The 14,505-nt window shown below is 43.2% G+C and overlaps 2 non-coding genes across 2 annotated transcripts; both read right to left on the bottom strand.

Moving 5' to 3' along the window:
• Positions 1-2,716: 2,716 nt before the first annotated feature.
• On the bottom strand, positions 2,717-2,835 carry LOC138361808 (5S ribosomal RNA). Its single transcript, XR_011227189.1, has one exon. It is a non-coding gene; the product is annotated as a 5S ribosomal RNA (ribosomal RNA).
• An 8,703-nt stretch (positions 2,836-11,538) lies between these two features.
• Positions 11,539-11,657, bottom strand: LOC138361803 (5S ribosomal RNA). Its single transcript, XR_011227185.1, has one exon. It is a non-coding gene; the product is annotated as a 5S ribosomal RNA (ribosomal RNA).
• Positions 11,658-14,505: the final 2,848 nt, after the last annotated feature.

The following is a 14,505-nucleotide window of genomic DNA, read 5'->3' as shown; positions in this document are numbered from 1 at the left end:
GAGCCACACACACTTTAATAGAGAGATTCAAGTAGACAATCAACTTTCAAACATTAATAATAACATTTATATTGATTTCATTTGGAATGTGTACATAACAAACAAACAAAACAAAATTATAGGGGATATTCAGCATCACTTGGAATATTAACCAATCATATAAATCCAATATATATTTTATATTTTACTTTAAGCGAGGAATTCATATTCTATCAATTTTTAATCATACAAATGAACAAAAGCAATTCTTCACTAGACGTAATGAATGAATAAATGATCAAGGTTTTAATGTGTTTCATGAATATATATATATATATATATATATATATATATATATTATATATATATATATATATATATATATATATAAATATAATATATTATAATACTTGTGAACCAGAATATGTTTGAGCAGCAGCGATCGTGCCTGCCATTGGCCGAAGTGCAACAATTCAAATAATTTAAAGGGCCTGCTCGGGTATATAAGAGAGGCTGGGAGACTGGGGCCGGTGGTGGGTGATGGGTGATGAGTGATGGTGTGGTGTGGTATGGTGTTGTTAAGAGTTGATTTACGGCCAGCCAGCCAGCTGCAGCCAAGGCAGGGCAGGGCAGGGCAAGGCAAGGCAAGGCAAGGCAAGGCAAGGCAAGGCAAGGCAATAACAGGACAGGACAGGACAGGCAAGGCAAGGCAAGCAGGCGGGCGGGCGGGCGGGCGGGCGGGCGGGCGGGCGGGCGGGCGGGCAGGCGGGCAGGCGGGCAGGCGGGCAGGCGGGCAGGCGGGCAGGCGGGCAGGCGGGCAGGCAGGCAGGCAGGCAGGCAGGCAGGCAGGCAGGCAGGCAGGCAGGCAGCAGGCAGGCAGGCAGGCAGGCAGGCAGGCAGGCAGGCAGCAGCAGCCAGCCAGCCAGCCAGCCAGCCAGCCAGCCAGCCAGCCAGCCAGCCAGCCAGCCAGCCAGCCAGCCAGCCAGCCAGCCAGCCAGCCAGCCAGCCAGCCAGCCAGCAGCCAGCCAGCCAGCCAGCCAGCCAGCCAGCCACTCCCACTTTGTATTTATATGCATTCAATTTATATTCAAACATTATATATGTTAAGGGCCTAGTTTTAGTGTTATTTTAAAAATGACAAACATCGAGTCGTTTTACCAGTCCTTTAGCGTTAACGGTGATGCATTTTAAAACTGAACAGAAATCACCTTTTCTGGATATATCAAATATCGAATCCGCTTAATGTGCCTACAATTCAATCATTCAAAAAAAAAAATACATAATTTACATCATGCCTTTTCATAGAACAGACAATAAGATTTGAGACAATAAGAACTTTACTTTTATAACTAAAGTTGCACAATTATACCAACTCTATGGTGGCTGGGTGGTAAGGTGTGTGGCTGGTGTTTTGGAAGTCGCGAGTTCAAACGACCCAATGGGAGTACTTTTTTTTTTTGCCATACAATCTTCCTAATACTATTATGTAGGTGTGTGTGTGTGTGTGTTTTTATTCATTCTTTGGTTTTATAGATGACATACATATTGACTCCTTTTACCGGTCCTTAATTAGGCTCTGGGGAAGCAATGGTGGTGGTGCATTTAAAACTAAACCAAAAATCACCAGTTCTGGACGCGTCAAATATCATATCCGCTTAATGTGTCTACAACCTAATTACTTAAAACTACACTATTTAATTCATTCATATCATGTGCATATTGGTCATTATGCTCATACAACCGACATCAAAATTTATTTTCATTATTAGAATCATACATTTCATCAAGTAATACAGATACAAAGAGATTTTCTTTCTGAGAAGACCGTTAGTATTGGCTGGCTGGCAGGCAGGCAGGCATTTGAGGGTTATTATTTCGCCTGTTGATTGGGGGGAGGGTTGATGTGTTAGGGGGTTTTCGGTTAGGTGTGGTGATTGTGGTGATTGGTGGTGGTGGTGGTGATTGGTGGTGATTGGTGGTGAGTAGTGGTGGTGGTGGTGGTGGTAGTAGGTGGGAGGGGGAGGGGGGGGGGGGGGGGGAAGGGGACTGATGGTCTGTGGATTCCTTCTCCGTACCCCTTACATATAAGCAAAAACATGCCTTCCTGTGGGTATAGAAACATTAACACAAATTATATCAGTAACTGATATTGTAGCCTTTTAAACAGAAAAGATTTGTACATACAAATACTTTTAAATTATCATTTATTTGTGGAAATGGCATTTACGTCATTAAATTGATACCTCAGCATCAAGCTTGTGTCCTGCAGCTGTGGTCCAGTGGTAAAGTGTATATAAGTGATGCGTATTCTTGGAGTTGCGAGTTCAAACCGGATTAAGCTATATATATATATATATATATTATATATATATATAATATATATATATATATATAATATATATATATATATATATAATATATATAATATATATAATATATATTATAATATATAATATATATATATAATATATATATATATATATATATATATATATATATATATATTATATATAATATATATATATATATATATATATATACACAACATGTTTTGTTTTGGTTGTTTGTTTTTGTATAAAGCCTCACACACTATATTAAGCGAGTTTGTTTTAAACATGACATACATATTAATTCATTTTACCAGGCCTTATTCCACACAACTCCGTGAATTTCCCGTGGAGCCAGCCATTCAAACAAAAACAAACGAAACAAAACAAAACAAAACAAAAAACATTATTGCCAACAGCATTTGGTGTTCCCAGGCGGTCACCCATCCAAGTACTAACCAAACCCAACGTTGCTTAACTTCGCTGATCGGACGAGAAGCGGTGTTCTCAACGTGGTATGGCCGTTGGCATGAGACTGCCTACACATTGTGGCTAATAACCAACTCTTTTTAGTCATCACGGCAGGATACGGACCTTCTTGTGGTGTCTTAATGGTAATTGTATCCTAACATATTTTTGTCTCCTTGGCATGGATATTTAACATCGTTTATTCAGTCTTGGGTTTATGTTCTTTCGCCATTTACAGACATTTTACATCTACCTACTTCCTCAGCCTGCCCTGCCAATTTCTAATGAATTTGTGGATTTTCTTTTGTAATACATACATGTGTGTGCTCATCTGCTCTTCAGTTTTTATGATATTTGTCTCATCTGTCCTGCTTTATGATACTTTTACAAAGAACATGAACAAATGCTTCTATTTTAGAGAAGATATGGGATCCAGGTTTCGGAGCCGTAAAACCAACCGTTGTGATTGGTGGACGAGTTGCCAGGTTGCAGCTTCTGTACCGTGCCGGCACATAAATAGGTTCGGCTCAAGCGGCGGCAGCATCATTCCCCCGTGACTGTCTGAGCGTCTCTCATCACCTTGGTTATCTCATCATCATCATGGTAGAAGCAAAGCCTACCAAGAAGGCTGCTGCTGTGGTGGCCACCACCAGGAAACCTCGCGTCCAGGTTGCTCACCCGAAAACTAGTCAAATGGTTCTAGCCGCGGTCGCAGCACTCAAAGACCGTAAGGGCTCGTCTCTACAAGCAATCAAGAAGTACGTTGTTGCCAACAACAAAGTCGAGGCTGCCAAGATCGCCATTTACATCCGAAGATTTCTCAAGAAAGCAGTGGCTGACGGCATTCTTGTTCAGACCAAGGGAAGTGGAGCTAGTGGATCATTCAAGCTGGCCGTAGCAGAGAAGAGGGCCGTTCTAACTCCCAAGAAAGCCACCACAACCAAGAAACCATCTACAGCAGCAAAGAAGGCCGTGGTAACTCCCAAGAAAGCCGCCACAAGCAACAAACCACCTACAGCCTTGAAAAAGAAGCAGCAGCAGCAGCTTGTTGTTGGGAACAAAAAGCCCAAAATAAAGAGAGCTTCAAAATCTCCCAAACCACCCAAGGCAAAGAAAGCTGTCAAGAAAACAACAAAGGCAAAATAAACGACGACATGCAAGCAGCATGAATACACATGACAATAAACATCCAGGCCTCCCCCCTCAGTGGAGGGGCCTCATATGATTCCAAAAAGAGTTTAGTTTTGTAGACAAATAAATCATTACTTTTGGGGTAGATTTACTCTGTATATATAATATATATATATATATTATATATATATATATATATATATAATAATATATATAATATATATATATATATATATATATATATATATATATATATATTTATATATACACATGGGTGAGGTGATATGGTACCAAAGTTTTGGGTAAGGTGATTGACATTTACACAAGATAAAACACGAACCAATGGGAATAAAAACATAAGAATGGAAGTAACTGCAGAAGGCCTATTGGCCCATAACACAAGCACTTCCTCTTGATGCTTCTATATTGGTTCGGAGTCTTGAAGCTATATATATATATATATATATATATATATATATATATATATATATATATATATATATATTATATATATATATATATATATATATGCACACAAAACTAAATAGTCTTGTTAGACAAATTGCCCCTATTAGAGGCAAGTTGACTAACAAGCCGAATGACTGCAATTGTTTTGAATTTGAGTTAAATCTAACATAGAAATGTAATCAAACCTAACCTAACCTATGCTAACCCAAGCTAAGCTAACCTAACCTAACCTAAGCTAACCCAAGCTAAGCTAAGCTAACCTAACCTAAGCTAAGCTAACCTAACCTAACCTAACCTAACCTAACCTAACCTAACCTAACCTAACCTAACCCAGCAATTCATGATCTTAATATAATACTGTTAATTGGATAAACCAATTTGGAAAGAAATGTTCGAAAATAACAAAATTAACTGTGCTTGTTAGGAAAATTGGGCCTTGCATACTTGTCCCAATAGTGTGGTTCTCGCTTTTAGGTACGACATAAACGTATACCTAAGTTGAGAGAGAAAAAGATTCGCACTCAAACATGCATATCGATTGCCAGTCCTGAATTCTGGGTAGATATTCGTGTCCTCCCTTTTCATTTACCATCATTTGGATACTATCAAAACAGCTCTGAGAAGGATAAAATGAATAAAACGGGTAGCTCACTCATGTAAAAAGGAAGAGTTGGGAAAGATCTCTCTCTCTCTCTCTCCCCCTCACCCCCCCCCCCCCCCCCCCCCCCCCACCAATGATCCTGCTCTGCTAGTATATAACGTAACAAACCTTCCCCCCCCCCCCCCCTCCCTCCCCAATCAGAGTCCCTTTAAGCATGCGAGGATAAAAAATAGATTTCATAAGACCCAATGTGCTAGCTGATATCAAAACAATTTATGTTATCGTCTATTAAGCCCTTCAGTAAAAAAGTATAGGGACCTAATTAGGTCCCGTTTTGAGGTGGTGGTGGGTGGAATCGATGGATTAGCCAAGCTCTTATCCGCCGAATCCGTAGAGGGTACGACCCTGGCGCTTCAGAGCGTACACCACGTCCATAGCAGTGACGGTCTTCCTCTTGGCGTGTTCCGTGTAGGTTACAGCATCACGGATGACGTTCTCGAGGAACACCTTCAGGACGCCACGGGTCTCTTCGTAGATGAGACCCGAAATACGCTTCACGCCGCCACGACGAGCTAAGCGACGAATAGCGGGCTTGGTGATGCCCTGGATGTTGTCACGTAGCACCTTACGATGACGCTTGGCGCCACCCTTTCCGAGTCCCTTGCCTCCCTTGCCGCGTCCAGTCATGGTGTTGAAGTTGTGTGAATCGAATTGACGAATGCCATTCATTCATTCATTCATTTAAATATAGGTCAAGATACCCTGATGGGTGAGCGTGGAAGTGGGGATAGGGGAAGAATTAGTGGGGGTGAGAGGAAGGGTTTTCAGTATGAGGTAAAGTGCCAGGGCTAAACCCAGCTGCATGGCATTGAAATCGTTATGACCAGACTAGGCAGTGAAGGCAAGGAATCGGATCTCTGTGACAACATTTCGTCTTTTCTGAGCACCCACGGAGACAGCAGCCCTCAGCTGGGTGTGCCCTGGGGGCTCACTCCAGATGTGGTCTTAGATCTGCTAATCAGCATCGCGCCCCACCCAAGGCACCAGAAAACGGGAGCTAGTTGGTCCCATACGCCGCACGATTTCCCGACTATATCCCATCAAGCGGACGTACTAGTAGCATTGCAACTCCTGCCTGCCCTTACTTTACGCTTGTGGTCGAGTAGACACGGCTTTCTCACAACGCTTTCAAAACAAACTGCAGTTGCCTACTCGTCTGTTTCACGTCCCTGTGAAATGACTTTTGCACAAATCCAAAAAATAGAGCAAAATCAGCGATAATAGTGATTGAGGTGAGCCGCCTGTTGGCTGCAGCCAGAGGAAGGAGGGGAGGGGCAACGGGGTGACGTAGGCGAGTCGAGCAGCCAATGGCGCTCGAGCAAGCGCCTCGAGACGGCGTATATAAGCAAAAATTTTTCGGCGCCGGCCATCACAAACCACAGTTGTTCACCATGGCTCGCACCAAGCAGACTGCTCGCAAGTCCACGGGAGGCAAGGCTCCTCGTAAGCAGCTGGCCACCAAGGCAGCACGCAAGTCTGCTCCTGCCACAGGGGGTGTGAAGAAGCCTCACCGTTACAGGCCCGGAACGGTCGCCCTGCGTGAGATCCGTCGTTACCAGAAGAGCACCGAGTTGCTCATCAGGAAACTTCCCTTCCAGCGTCTGGTGCGCGAGATTGCCCAGGACTTCAAGACCGATCTTCGCTTCCAGTCGTCTGCCGTCATGGCTTTACAGGAGGCATCCGAGGCTTACCTGGTCGGTCTCTTCGAGGACACTAACCTCTGTGCCATCCACGCCAAGCGTGTCACCATCATGCCAAAGGACATTCAGCTTGCTCGCCGTATCCGTGGAGAGCGTGCATAAGCTAAATCGACCACCCTAGTATACACCAAACTCGGCCCTTCTCAGGGCCAAAATATCCTTCTAAGGAGATTTCAGACATTCCTAGCATAATTTAGGTGTCATACATACATGTGATATCAATAAATCAAGTCATTTGTAGTACAACCTGTTCTCTTACAAACAAAACGCCGTCGCTTTTCACTCTTATGCACTGTCAAGGATCACCCCCCCCCACCCCCCCCCCCCCCCCCCAAAAATAAAAATTGTCATACTGTACTAGAAATAAAAGCAGCTTGTATAAGTGACATATACTGTCCAGTCCTGTTTTATTCTGTTTTCGGTCCTCTGGCTTAATCTGTTAAGTTAGATGACATTTTAAATTAACCGTTTTCTTGACATTTTCAAACCTAAGAGGGTGGCCTGCATAGTAATCCTAATGTGGAACATAACAATGAATCTCTAATCTCTAGAAAAAAGATACCGAGTGCTTATATGTGTTGAGAGAGAGAGAGAGAGAGAGAGAGAGAGGAAGAGAGAGAGAGGAGAGAGAGAGAGAGAGAGAGAGAGAGAGAGAGAGAGAGAGAGAGAGAGACACACAGACAGACAGACAAGACAGACAAGACAGACAGACAGACAGACAGACAGACAGACAGACAGACAGACAGACAGACAGACAGACAGACAGACAGACAGGCAGGCAGGCAGGCAGGCAGACAGACAGACAGACAGACAGACAGACAGACAGACAGACAGACAGACAGACAGACACTGAGAGAGAGAAACACACACAGACAGTTTCATAAATATTCTCATTTTATAGCTATTTGCTTTCAGTGACAGAGGTTTTTGTTATAATAGTATTGGTGTCTAACACTCACAATCTCTTTAGAAATTAAAGTGTGGCTCCAATGGAGCCGAGTTTGTTGGTTTGAGGCCAAGCCACCACCACAGGGCAGTAAGTAAGCCGTTTACTTGGAGGAGGTGTACTTGGTGACGGCCTTAGTGCCCTCAGAGACGGCGTGCTTGGCCAGTTCTCCGGGCAACAGGAGCCTTACAGCCGTCTGGATCTCCCGACTGGTAATGGTGGAACGCTTGTTGTAGTGGGCCAGGCGAGAAGCCTCGGCGGCGATGCGCTCGAAGATGTCGTTCACGAACGAGTTCATGATCGACATGGCTTTGGAAGAGATACCAGTGTCGGGGTGGACCTGCTTCAGCACTTTGTAGATGTAGATGCTGTAGCTCTCCTTCCTCCTGCGCTTCTTTTTCTTATCGCCCTTGGCAATGGCCTTCTGGGCCTTTCCGGCCTTCTTGGCAGCCTTTCCAGATGCCTTGGGTGGCATGATGATGCTCGTGCCGGCTGGCGTTGCGATACAATAATGAACTTTTGCGCGAGGCGAGCTTTCCTTTTATATCCCGCTCGCGACTCAGCTCAGAGCGGGTCGCGTGGCGGAGCGCGCTGATTGGTCAGTGGCGGGCTCCCTTGATCCTGAGCGGGGTATATAACACGAAGCTCGATCTGCGGGGCGGCATAAAACACCACAAACCCACAACAGCAGCAGCAATGTCAGGACGCGGCAAGGGAGGCAAAGTGAAGGGCAAGTCAAAGTCTCGCTCCAGCAGGGCCGGACTTCAGTTCCCCGTGGGCAGAATTCACCGTCTGCTGCGTAAGGGCAACTACGCCGAACGCGTCGGTGCTGGCGCTCCTGTCTACCTGGCAGCCGTCATGGAATACCTCGCTGCCGAAGTTCTGGAGCTCGCCGGTAACGCCGCACGTGACAACAAGAAGACCCGTATCATCCCACGTCACTTGCAGTTGGCCATCCGCAACGACGAAGAACTCAACAAACTTCTGTCTGGCGTAACCATTGCACAGGGAGGTGTTCTTCCAAACATTCAGGCAGTTCTTTTGCCAAAGAAGACAGAGAAGAAGTAAGCACTTCTGCCACCCACCACGACAAATACCATAACCAGGCTCCATCCGGAGCCACACACACTTTAATAGAGAGATTCAAGTAGACAATCAACTTTCAAACATTAATAATAACATTTATATTGATTTCATTTGGAATGTGTACATAACAAACAAACAAAACAAAATTATAGGGGATATTCAGCATCACTTGGAATATTAACCAATCATATAAATCCAATATATATTTTATATTTTACTTTAAGCGAGGAATTCATATTCTATCAATTTTTAATCATACAAATGAACAAAAGCAATTCTTCACTAGACGTAATGAATGAATAAATGATCAAGGTTTTAATGTGTTTCATGAATTATATATATATATATATATATATATATATATATATATATTATATATATATATATATATATATATATATATATAATATAATATATTATAATACTTGTGAACCAGAATATGTTTGAGCAGCAGCGATCGTGCCTGCCATTGGCCGAAGTGCAACAATTCAAATAATTTAAAGGGCCTGCTCGGGTATATAAGAGAGGCTGGGAGACTGGGGCCGGTGGTGGGTGATGGGTGATGAGTGATGGTGTGGTGTGGTATGGTGTTGTTAAGAGTTGATTTACGGCCAGCCAGCCAGCTGCAGCCAAGGCAGGGCAGGGCAGGGCAAGGCAAGGCAAGGCAAGGCAAGGCAAGGCAAGGCAAGGCAATAACAGGACAGGACAGGACAGGCAAGGCAAGGCAAGCAGGCGGGCGGGCGGGCGGGCGGCGGGGGCGGGCGGGCGGGCGGGCGGCAGGCGGGCAGGCGGGCAGGCGGGCAGGCGGGCAGGCGGGCAGGCGGGCAGGCGGGCAGGCGGCAGGCAGGCAGGCAGGCAGGCAGCAGGCAGGCAGGCAGGCAGGCAGGCAGGCAGGCAGGCAGGCAGGCAGGCAGGCAGGCAGGCAGGCAGGCAGGCAGCCAGCAGCCAGCCAGCAGCCAGCCAGCCAGCCAGCCAGCCAGCCAGCAGCAGCCAGCCAGCCAGCCAGCCAGCCAGCCAGCCAGCCAGCCAGCCAGCCAGCCAGCCAGCCAGCCAGCCAGCCAGCCAGCCAGCCAGCCAGCCAGCCAGCCACTCCCACTTTGTATTTATATGCATTCAATTTATATTCAAACATTATATATGTTAAGGGCCTAGTTTTAGTGTTTATTTTAAAAATGACAAACATCGAGTCGTTTTACCAGTCCTTTAGCGTTAACGGTGATGCATTTTAAAACTGAACAGAAATCACCTTTTCTGGATATATCAAATATCGAATCCGCTTAATGTGCCTACAATTCAATCATTCAAAAAAAAAATACATAATTTACATCATGCCTTTTCATAGAACAGACAATAAGATTTGAGACAATAAGAACTTTACTTTTATAACTAAAGTTGCACAATTATACCAACTCTATGGTGGCTGGGTGGTAAGGTGTGTGGCTGGTGTTTTGGAAGTCGCGAGTTCAAACGACCCAATGGGAGTACTTTTTTTTTTGCCATACAATCTTCCTAATACTATTATGTAGGTGTGTGTGTGTGGTGTTTTTATTCATTCTTTGGTTTTATAGATGACATACATATTGACTCCTTTTACCGGTCCTTAATTAGGCTCTGGGGAAGCAATGGTGGTGGTGCATTTAAAACTAAACCAAAAATCACCAGTTCTGGACGCGTCAAATATCATATCCGCTTAATGTGTCTACAACCTAATTACTTAAAACTACACTATTTAATTCATTCATATCATGTGCATATTGGTCATTATGCTCATACAACCGACATCAAAATTTATTTTCATTATTAGAATCATACATTTCATCAAGTAATACAGATACAAAGAGATTTTCTTTCTGAGAAGACCGTTAGTATTGGCTGGCTGGCAGGCAGGCAGGCATTTGAGGGTTATTATTTCGCCTGTTGATTGGGGGGAGGGTTGATGTGTTAGGGGGTTTTCGGTTAGGTGTGGTGATTGGTGGTGATTGGTGGTGGTGGTGGTGATTGGTGGTGATTGGTGGTGAGTAGTGGTGGTGGTGGTGGTGGTAGTAGGTGGGAGGGGGAGGGGGGGGGGGGGGGGGAAGGGGACTGATGGTCTGTGGATTCCTTCTCCGTACCCCTTACATATAAGCAAAAACATGCCTTCCTGTGGGTATAGAAACATTAACACAAATTATATCAGTAACTGATATTGTAGCCTTTTAAACAGAAAAGATTTGTACATACAAATACTTTTAAATTATCATTTATTTGTGGAAATGGCATTTACGTCATTAAATTGATACCTCAGCATCAAGCTTGTGTCCTGCAGCTGTGGTCCAGTGGTAAAGTGTATATAAGTGATGCGTATTCTTGGAGTTGCGAGTTCAAACCCGGATTAAGCTATATATATAATATATATATATAATATATATATATATATATAATATATATTATATATATATATATATATATATATATATATATATATATATATATATATATATATATATATATATATATATATATATATATATATATATATATATATATATATATATATATATATATATATATATATATATATATATATATATATATATATACACAACATGTTTGTTTTGGTTGTTGTTTTTGTAAAGCCTCACACACTATATTAAGCGAGTTTGTTTTAAACATGACATACATATTAATTCATTTTACCAGGCCTTATTCCACACAACTCCGTGAATTTCCCGTGGAGCCAGCCATTCAAACAAAAACAAACGAAACAAAACAAAACAAAACAAAAAACATTATTGCCAACAGCATTTGGTGTTCCCAGGCGGTCACCCATCCAAGTACTAACCAAACCCAACGTTGCTTAACTTCGCTGATCGGACGAGAAGCGGTGTTCTCAACGTGGTATGGCCGTTGGCATGAGACTGCCTACACATTGTGGCTAATAACCAACTCTTTTAGTCATCACGGCAGGATACGGACCTTCTTGTGGTGTCTTAATGGTAATTGTATCCTAACATATTTTTGTCTCCTTGGCATGGATATTTAACATCGTTTATTCAGTCTTGGGTTTATGTTCTTTCGCCATTTACAGACATTTTACATCTACCTACTTCCTCAGCCTGCCCTGCCAATTCTAATGAATTTGTGATTTTCTTTTGTAATACATACATGGTGTGCTCATCTGCTCTTCAGTTTTATGATTTGTCTCATCTGTCCTGCTTTATGATACTTTTACAAAGAACATGAACAAATGCTTCTATTTTAGAGAAGATATGGGATCCAGGTTCGGAGCCGTAAAACCAACCGTTGTGATTGGTGGACGAGTTGCCAGGTTGCAGCTTCTGTACCGTGCCGGCACATAAATAGGTTCGGCTCAAGCGGCGGCAGCATCATTCCCCCGTGACTGTCTGAGCGTCTCTCATCACCTTGGTTATCTCATCATCATCATGTAGAAGCAAAGCCTACCAAGAAGGCTGCTGCTGTGGTGGCCACCACAGGAAACCTCGCGTCCAGGTTGCTCACCCGAAAACTAGTCAAATGGTTCTAGCCGCGGTCGCAGCACTCAAAGACCGTAAGGGCTCGTCTCTACAAGCAATCAAGAAGTACGTTGTTGCCAACAACAAAGTCGAGGCTGCCAAGATCGCCATTTACATCCGAAGATTTCTCAAGAAAGCAGTGGCTGACGGCATTCTTGTTCAGACCAAGGGAAGTGGAGCTAGTGGATCATTCAAGCTGGCCGTAGCAGAGAAGAGGGCCGTTCTAACTCCCAAGAAAGCCACCACAACCAAGAAACCATCTACAGCAGCAAAGAAGGCCGTGGTAACTCCCAAGAAAGCCGCCACAAGCAACAAACCACCTACAGCCTTGAAAAAGAAGCAGCAGCAGCAGCTTGTTGTTGGGAACAAAAAGCCCAAAAAAAGAGAGCTTCAAAATCTCCCAAACCACCAAGGCAAAGAAAGCTGTCAAGAAAAAACAAAGGCAAAATAAACGACGACATGCAAGCAGCATGAATACACATGACAATAAACATCCAGGCCTCCCCCTCAGTGGAGGGGCCTCATATGATTCCAAAAAGAGTTTAGTTTGTAGACAAATAAATCATTACTTTTGGGGTAGATTTACTCTGTATATTATATATATATATATATATATAATATATATATATATATATATATATATATATATATATATATATATATATATATATATATATATATATATATATATTATATTACACATGGGTGAGGTGATATGGTACCAAAGTTTTGGGTAAGGTGATGACATTACACAAGATAAAACACGAACCAATGGGAATAAAAACATAAGAATGGAAGTAACTGCAGAAGGCCATTGGCCCATAACACAAGCACTCCTCTTGATGCTTCTATATGGTTCGGAGTCTTGAAGCTATCTATATAGATATATATTATATATATATATATATAATATATATATATAAATATATATATATATAATATATATATATATATATATATATGCACACAAAACTAAATAGTCTTGTTAGACAAATTGCCCCTATTAGAGGCAAGTTGACTAACAAGCCGAATGACTGCAATTGTTTGAATTTGAGTTAAATCTAACATAGAAATGTAATCAAACCTAACCTAACCTATGCTAACCCAAGCTAAGCTACCTAACCTAACCTAAGCTAACCCAAGCTAAGCTAAGCTAACCTAACCTAAGCTAAGCTAACCTAACCTAACCTAACCTAACCTAACCTAACCTAACCTAACCTAACCTAACCCAGCAATTCATGATCTTAATATAATACTGTTAAGGATAAACCAATTTGGAAAGAAATGTTCGAAATAAAAATTAACTGTGCTTGTTAGGAAAATTGGGCCTTGCATACTTGTCCCAATAGTGTGGTTCTCGCTTTTAGGTACGACATAAACGTATACCTAAGTTGAGAGAGAAAAAGATTCGCACTCAAACATGCATATCGATTGCCAGTCCTGAATTCTGGGTAGATATTCGTGTCCTCCCTTTTCATTTACCATCATTTGGATACTATCAAAACAGCTCTGAGAAGGATAAAATGAATAAAACGGGTAGCTCACTCATGTAAAAAGGAAGAGTTGGGAAAGATCTCTCTCTCTCTCTCTCTCCCCTCACCCACCCCCCCCCCCCACCAATGATCCTGCTCTATGCTAGTATATAACGTAACAAACCTTCCTCCCCCCCCCCCCTCCCCCCCAATCAGGTCCCTTAAGCATGCGAGGATAAAAAATAGATTTCATAAGACCAATGTGCTAGCTGATATCAAAACAATTTATGTATCGTCTATTAAGCCTTCAGTAAAAAAGTATAGGGACCTAATTAGGTCCCGTTTTGAGGTGGTGGTGGGTGGAATCGATGGATTAGCCAAGCTCTTATCCGCCGAATCCGTAGAGGGTACGACCCTGGCGCAGAGCGTACACCACGTCCATAGCAGGACGGTCTTCCTCTTGGCGTGTTCCGTGTAGGTTACAGCATCACGGATGACGTTCTCGAGGAACACCTTCAGGACGCCAGGGTCTCTTCGTAGATGAGACCCGAAATACGCTCACGCCGCCACGACGAGCTAAGCGACGAATAGCGGGCTTGGTGATGCCCTGGATGTTGTCACGTAGCACCTTACGATGACGCTTGGCGCCACCCTTTCCGAGTCCTTGCCTCCCTTGCCGCGTCCAGTCATGGTGTTGAAGTTGTGTGAATCGAATTGACGAATGCCATTCATTCATTCATCATTTAAATATAGGT

Source organism: Procambarus clarkii, unplaced genomic scaffold (genome assembly GCF_040958095.1).
Source record: "Procambarus clarkii isolate CNS0578487 unplaced genomic scaffold, FALCON_Pclarkii_2.0 HiC_scaffold_839, whole genome shotgun sequence".
NCBI lineage: Eukaryota > Metazoa > Arthropoda > Malacostraca > Decapoda > Cambaridae > Procambarus > Procambarus clarkii.
The sequence above is the reverse complement of the archived record's forward strand: the minus strand, read 5'-3'. Positions and strand labels throughout refer to the sequence as shown.